Source organism: Tasmannia lanceolata, unplaced genomic scaffold (assembly GCF_043159265.1).
Source record: "Tasmannia lanceolata isolate RefF3 unplaced genomic scaffold, GAP_Taslan_0.1 ptg000003l, whole genome shotgun sequence".
NCBI lineage: Eukaryota > Viridiplantae > Streptophyta > Magnoliopsida > Canellales > Winteraceae > Tasmannia > Tasmannia lanceolata.
In genome coordinates this window covers 9,049,308-9,056,435 of record NW_027518680.1, presented here as the reverse complement: position 1 = coordinate 9,056,435, position 7,128 = coordinate 9,049,308, and the positions used below count along the sequence as shown (strand labels likewise).

The 7,128-nt window shown below is 39.0% G+C and overlaps 1 long non-coding RNA gene across 1 annotated transcript; it reads left to right on the top strand.

The window, feature by feature from the left end:
- The first annotated feature begins 2,070 nt into the window (after nt 1-2,070).
- Nucleotides 2,071-2,881, top strand: LOC143861011 (uncharacterized). Its single transcript, XR_013239849.1, has 2 exons — nt 2,071-2,552; nt 2,652-2,881. It is a non-coding gene; the product is annotated as an uncharacterized LOC143861011 (long non-coding RNA).
- Nucleotides 2,882-7,128: the final 4,247 nt, after the last annotated feature.

The following is a 7,128-nucleotide window of genomic DNA, read 5'->3' as shown; positions in this document are numbered from 1 at the left end:
ATCGGCAATCCAAATAAATGGAATTGGAATAGGTTGCCTATTCCAAATGATTGAATCGGAATTGGATTGCCAGAAACAATCCCTGGCATCACCATCCTATTACGATTCCACCTGATTCTGTCATTTACCTCAATAAAATGAGTACAACTCCTCATCCTTACCTCGTCTTCCTGCAATAAAATGCATCCTAATCGTATTCCGATTCCGCCTGATTCTACCAATTCCAAATGATTGAATCGGAATTGGGCCCAACCATGTCAATGTTGGTTGCTTGTGGGTCCCAATGAGGATCTCAGCTGCACCTATGCCTCAACTCTCCCAATGTATACCTTTTCAGCTTTTCTGTCGGTGTATATACGGTAGCCAGGAAGGTGTATGCCCCCACTATTTTGATTACTTATAAATATTTATGAATACCAGCTGGACTATACACCATTGAGTCGGTGTACACGCTCTTCGCCATGCGGCAGGAAAAAAACAAGCACTAAAAGAAGTTGTTATCGGATCCGGACCTTGAAACCGACAGCTACTTCACAACGTACCTGCAATTTCTCGTGAGTTAAACACTGTATGAGGAACTTCCCAATTTCTCGACATTTTGAACCAAAATCCCTTCCTCGCGATATTTTAATGATAATCAAGAAAAAACAATTACTTGTAAATACAACCAGCCTGGGCCCACTCACCTCCATTGGGTGCAATTAATGGGTCCCACTTTGACTCTCCATTGGAGGGTAGCTATGGGTTGAAATTATGTCCCACTCGGAATTTTGGGCCCACTCATCTCTATAGGTGCAATCGATGGGACATAGGTTTTAAAACTCCCTCGTGTTATTGTGGACTCCTCCCAAGTCGACTCCTTTTTCCCTTTGCCATGTTCCTCATTTTGAAACTCCTTTCACTCTCGAGTTATGATCGTATCAACTGCGTTCTTTACCGCGTCCGCACCCTGTTGATAAGGATTTTTCTTGGCCTCATTTTTGACTTGCATCCGTGTTTTTAAAACTAGGTATTACTATAAATTATGGGTCCTATAATGGGCTCACATGAAGTAATGTCTCCACTACCGCCCTGGCTGATGGCTTGTGCATATCCTAATCGAGGAAAACTACAATCGATCAAATGATCTTAGACCATTTGATCCAAAGATCTTTTGTTGTTAAATGAAGATTTAGGCGCAGTTTGTTTCAGATTGTGGCCAACGATTGTTAAGCCCAAACCAATTATTGGACTCAAGAGGAAGTCTAAACTGAAGGGAGCCCTTGCAAAAAAGAGGTGAAAGGGGTCTCCCATTGGCTGCAAATCACCATCATGTTTTCGGTAAAACATAATGGTGATTTGCAGCCAATGGGAGAGCCGTTTCACCTCTTTTTTTCAAGGGCTCCCTTCAGTCTAGAATTCCTCTGGACTCAAATACATGTTCAATTTTGAGGCCAATAATTGGTTTGGGCAGAACAATCGGTGGTCACAACCTGAAACGGACAGGGCCTTAATGTTTTTATTAATTGACTAAACTGCATTAGGGTTATTTGATCAGTGTGATTCTTACAGGAAAGTAAGGTAGGGCCCATAAAATGAATGGTCTAGGTCATTAATTTTATCAATTGATTCTTAACCGTGTATTGGGAGCAATAGAAACCCTATCAAAGGAAGTGCTAAAATCATTTATTCTTACAAAACAATCTACCCAAGTTCCATTCATGAAATCTCCTTCAAGGTGTTGCCAAGAAAATCTAAACCGTTGATTTTTTGTATTTTTTTTTTTTTATCCTTCTCTTCTATATTGTGAGGTCGAGATTTTAAATTTTAAATCATCCATGACATGAGCGGAGATATTGCCGAAACTTTCTCCTGTGACTACGGTGCAAGCACATTCTTCTACCGAATAAAAAAGTGATATATTCTCCCCCCATATTTTGCTCTGGACAGCCCATCTAGTGTATTTTTTATTAATCTTTTAGACTAGAGGGGCTGTCCCAAGTAACAAAATTGGTCAATTAAATCATTTCCCATAGAAAAACAAAAAGAAGATGTTGCTCTAATAATGGTGCATGGCCCACCAACCCCAAAAGGAATAAACCAGCCTGTTCTAGAGCTGTGTAACATAACATCCAACCCTCTAGTTCTTTTTCTTCTTCATTCTAACATTCCCAAGCCAAGCTCTCTCCTTCATTTCCATGGCCTCTACAACGACCAAAACCTCCAATTTTAAGAAAACAAGCTTCTTCCCATCCAGACCCATGGAAGAATCCCTCCCAATTTCGGACCCAAAAGACCCACAACACCAAGGTCTCAGAAAAAGGCTCTTATCTCTCTCAATTAAGCTCCAACCCCTCTCTTGTGGATCCAGTTCATGGGCTTTCAGGACATCCAAATCCATGCCTTCTATAGGAGAATTTGAAGGGAGCTCTATAAGAAAATGGTGGGACTGGGGATGGGCCTGGATCTTGTCTAGAAAGCCCACTTTTGCTAGAGATCTTGAGTTTAATGAAGAGGAAACGAGAATGCTCGGTTTCGACAGCAAAGGAAGCTGGAGGCATGTATTCTATAAGGTGAGATCAGTGCTCAGAAGACATTAAATTGTGTTGTATGTTGAATCTATAAAAGGGTTGATTAGAGTTTGATTCATGTTATTCGAAATCATTCTTTAGATTGGCAGGGGTACAACCTTTCCTAGCCCTCCAATATGCGGTCATGGAAATCAAGGGTGGAGATTGTCTAAATTTATCTTAGCAAGATTGGTTTGCAATGAGTTTACGTATATTACATGTATGTCTATTTGTTTATGGGAAATTTTATTTGTTAATTTATTTTTTAATCTTGGAACAAAGATGAGTAAATGTAGAAGTGTTCTGTGTGTATGCAATTGGAGTTATTTTGCCATGTAGGGACTACTCAGCAAAAATCCCTACTTCTTTTTGTCCAAGAATTCTATGTTCATAATCGGGAATTAGAGAGATTTGGTAGAGAAGAGATATGGGTCCTATCAACACATTTTCTCTTTCCATTTTCTTCTTCTTCTTTTTATTGGAGACACATGCATGGCAGAATTTAGAAGCATCTCAGAGTAGACTAGTGAAAAAATCATTAACCTCGGGATCTCAAGCATGTTCTGACCCGCGTAGAACTCACTCTTAAAAGCCAGCCGTTAAGGAAAGGGTGCCCAAGTCCTAATAAGCCGGTTCTCTCTTTACATGTGGGATATTTGCTTAGGTGTGGATCCCCAACAAAGCATACTAACCAAACCCATGATAGGGATCTGGTGTCCTTAGACATAGGGAAACCATGCTTCCCATCTTGTTTTAAAAAGAAGGAAAAAAAGGCATCTCAAGTCAAAGAAAAATTTACACATTGCTTGATTGGAAAGAGAGGAAGGTGCCGTGTGAGGGAGGATCAAGGATGTATCAACTGCTTGCTTGACTATCGTTTCTCAACCATTCGATTAACTTCCTTGAAATGGACGGATTGAAATTAAATTAGGCTCCAATTTGTGGTGAATGGAAAAAAAACTCAAATTGGACGGTTAGGATCATCTGTCAGTATGAGTTTTGAAACATTATCTATGCTCATTATGCGTCATGCTAAAGTCATGCAAGTATGCGCGATCATGGGCCATGGTACAAGACTAAGTGTCATGTCTTTGCTTCCCATTAAGGCTTTCCTTCAAGTTAAAATGGGTTGAAACCAAGGTTTTAAATTTCGGTTTTGGAATGCGTTTCGGTCCTCACACAATTTGAAATTTCGTGCGAAATCTAACATAATCAAATAACTTAAAATTTTATCCCCTACAAAATTTCAGCGAAACTACAGAAATTAATTTCGGCTGAAATTTCGGGATAATATTAAATAATGAATAAAAAGCAGATTTTTTGGTTGGTGATATCCGTTAAATTCCAGCGTGGAAAACGAAAATTTGAAATTTCGGTCGAAATTCTGTAACGTTTCTACTTCACCCAATTCAAGTTTCGGTCTCGACCGAAACCTGAAATTTTTGTCAAAATTTAAAACCTTGGTTAAAACAAAGGGAGATGATATTTTTCACCCCTGCAGTACTCAAATCACGTTTGGGGTGGGGGGAGGGGGGGGGGGGGGGGTTTATATCTATACAGTATTGAAGACATTTATATCTTGGGAAATGATTTCAGCACAACCATGTTTTAATAATTGCACAAACCCAGCTTGTCGCCTGTGTGTTATTTGACCTTCTTATATCTATACAATATTGAAGACATTTATATCTTGGGAAATGATTTCAGCACAACCATTTGTAATAATTGCACAAACCCAGCTTGTCGCCTGTGTGTTATTTGACCTTCTTATATCTATACAATATTGAAGACATTTATATCTTGGGAAATGATTTCAGCACAACCATGTTTTAATAATTGCACAAACCCAGCTTGTCGCCTGTGTGTTATTTGACCTTCTTATATCTATACAGTATTGAAGACATTTATATCTTGGGAAATGATTTCAGCACAACCATGTTTTAATAATTGCACAAACCCAGCCTGTCTTTTCTTTATTAACTGGCTTGTGAGAGGTTTTTGGGAACTGTAATAACATTTAACAGCTCTTTAAATTATAAAAGACATGAAGGATTAGTGCAAATACCAAAACATGGCTCCCTGATATCTATATACCATAAAAGCTATACATAAATGGAAGCCCTCCTAACTATATAGTATATATGAAGGGAAGCCCCTCATACTTTTTAGGAGTTCTATTTAAAATTGTTTCTGCAAAAGGCATTTATAAGAGATTTTCTGTTGCATTAATCTTGTAAAAACTTGTAGCATCCAATTAGAAATTGATAGTATCCAATACAGACTCAATTAAAGACCACTAGAAATCTCCCTTTTCAATAATCAGATTAGTGATGGATGAGCTAATTAAGAGGAAGAGTGAGCCACCAAGATTACCATGACTCAGGTCCAGGCATATGACCCAAAATTGGTTCCTTCTCTGGTTACAGGATTTGAAGGTACTAATTAAGCACTAACTCAGTTTGATAAAAAATTGGTCCTCTACTACAACATTCAAACTAGCATTTGGATCAGTTCTAGTACATTTTACAATCCAGGTTTTAGCTATTAATCAACAAATTATTAGAAATAACTAGAGAAGGTATCCATTAAACTTTACATTTTGATGGGGTGGGGCCCACCATTTTACTCCAAATAGCATGTTGGGCCAGCCATTTTACACTCAATGTCTTGACCAGTGGTGTCTCCATCTACCGTTTGGGGACCTAGCTAGTAAAATGATGGGCCTCACTTTCTCAAAACATCTATTATAAAATGATGGGGCCCAGCATGCTAGGCATCAACTCTAAAATAAGTAGTCCACCATAAATAAATAAAAAAAAACTCCAATAAATTTTTTCTATGGAAAAAGCTCCCACGGGGATACTTCATCAGATGATATTATTTATTATCTCTACAGGATGATCCTAGCTGGTAAAATGACTGCACATTATAGAAATCTCTATAGATCTGAGGGTTAGGGTCACCTATGGAGATGATTTACACGTTGCAAACTATTTATGCTGTGGCCCAACAAGTGAATGGTTTGAATCATCCTATGAGGTGTTTTCAAAACTAGACTTCCCTCAGAGGACAACATATCAAACCTCTTAGACTTTATATGGTGTGTACCTTTATAGTCTCAGTATTTTTCTAAAAGTACTTTAAGATCCACTTCATAGGGATGATCTACACCCATTAATTTGTTGTTCCTCAACGTAAATAGTTTGTTTCCCAAAAATCATTTTCATAGGATGATCATAACCCTTTGATCTATTTACGTTTCCGTAACGTGCAGTCCCTCTATAGATCGGAGGGTTAGGATCATCCAATGTAAAAGATTTTAGGGGCGCAAATTATTTACTTTGTGCCCAAAAAATGAACGGTTCAGATCATCCTATCAATTGGGCTGTAGAGTACTTTTTTAAAAATACTTTTGACTATATGGCAACACACCATATAAAATGAACCCGGAAGGGTGTGGCTCTTTGGCGTAAAGTCATGGATTTGCTCCCAAGGACGAGCGTTTGAATCCCCCCTTGCTTACCCGATGCGCGTGGTTTCCGGGTGATTGTGCGCATCCGTAGGGAAATAGTCTCACCCCCGAAGAGGATGGGGACACCCTTCGTTACCACAAACAAAGAAAAAAGAAAAAAAAAAAACCACACCATATAAAATCTCCTAATCTCGTATTAAATCTAGATAGTTGTCTAAGGACTCATCCCAATATATGGCTAAGTCTAAGGACATAGAGATCGATGGGGCTTTCCACTGCATGCAAAGAAGTGAAGAAATAAAGGGGAGCCCCACTACGAGAACCAGCCAATTTCTTCCCCTTAAGTTTCTTCCATAGGTCTGAGGAGCGACAGTTGCCTAAATTAGTTGGGGAGAGAGGGGATATATAGGCTCTCATTTAGATTGTTTAGAAATTGATGCAGTATGCGTGCTATGTAGAGATAGAGCTTCGTCTTGAAAATAGCGTCGTCCTTGGCCTTTTTAACGTGCATTCATTAATAACGTTGCTTTATCATTCGCCACCATAGATACGAAAAATCCATTTCTTCTTGAAATTATCCCACTGATGCCTACTGCAACTGAGAGTGCTCCGTCATCCTCGTTAAACTGAAAACAAGCGTTTTTTACACCTTTCTTTGGAGTAAAGCAAGAAAACAAGGGCAGATAAAAAGGGCCGTACTAGCCAATAACAAGCCATAACTCTCATCTCCTTCATTCATAACGAAAAATGGAAATCCCTACTCTCCATTCCACACCTTCCATTTCAAGATAACAGCTCTACGCATTAAATGTGACTACGCCATTGAGCCCTCTCTCTCTCTCTCTCTCTCTCTCTCTCTCTCTCTCTCTCTCTCAAATTGATCACCAACCATGTATTTGGACCACTTTTCTTGCTTCTCCTGGCCAGCCATTTTCATGTTATGCTTCTCATGGGTAGGGCCCACAAAGATGAAAGGTTCAAATCATGCTTTTGTCACGTGGGTGGGCTCAAATTAGGCTTCTCATGCTCTTATCATAGTATGGACACCTCATATTCTAAAGAAAAGTGCGGTGATAAATCGACCCCCATATATCTTAAATCGGAAAT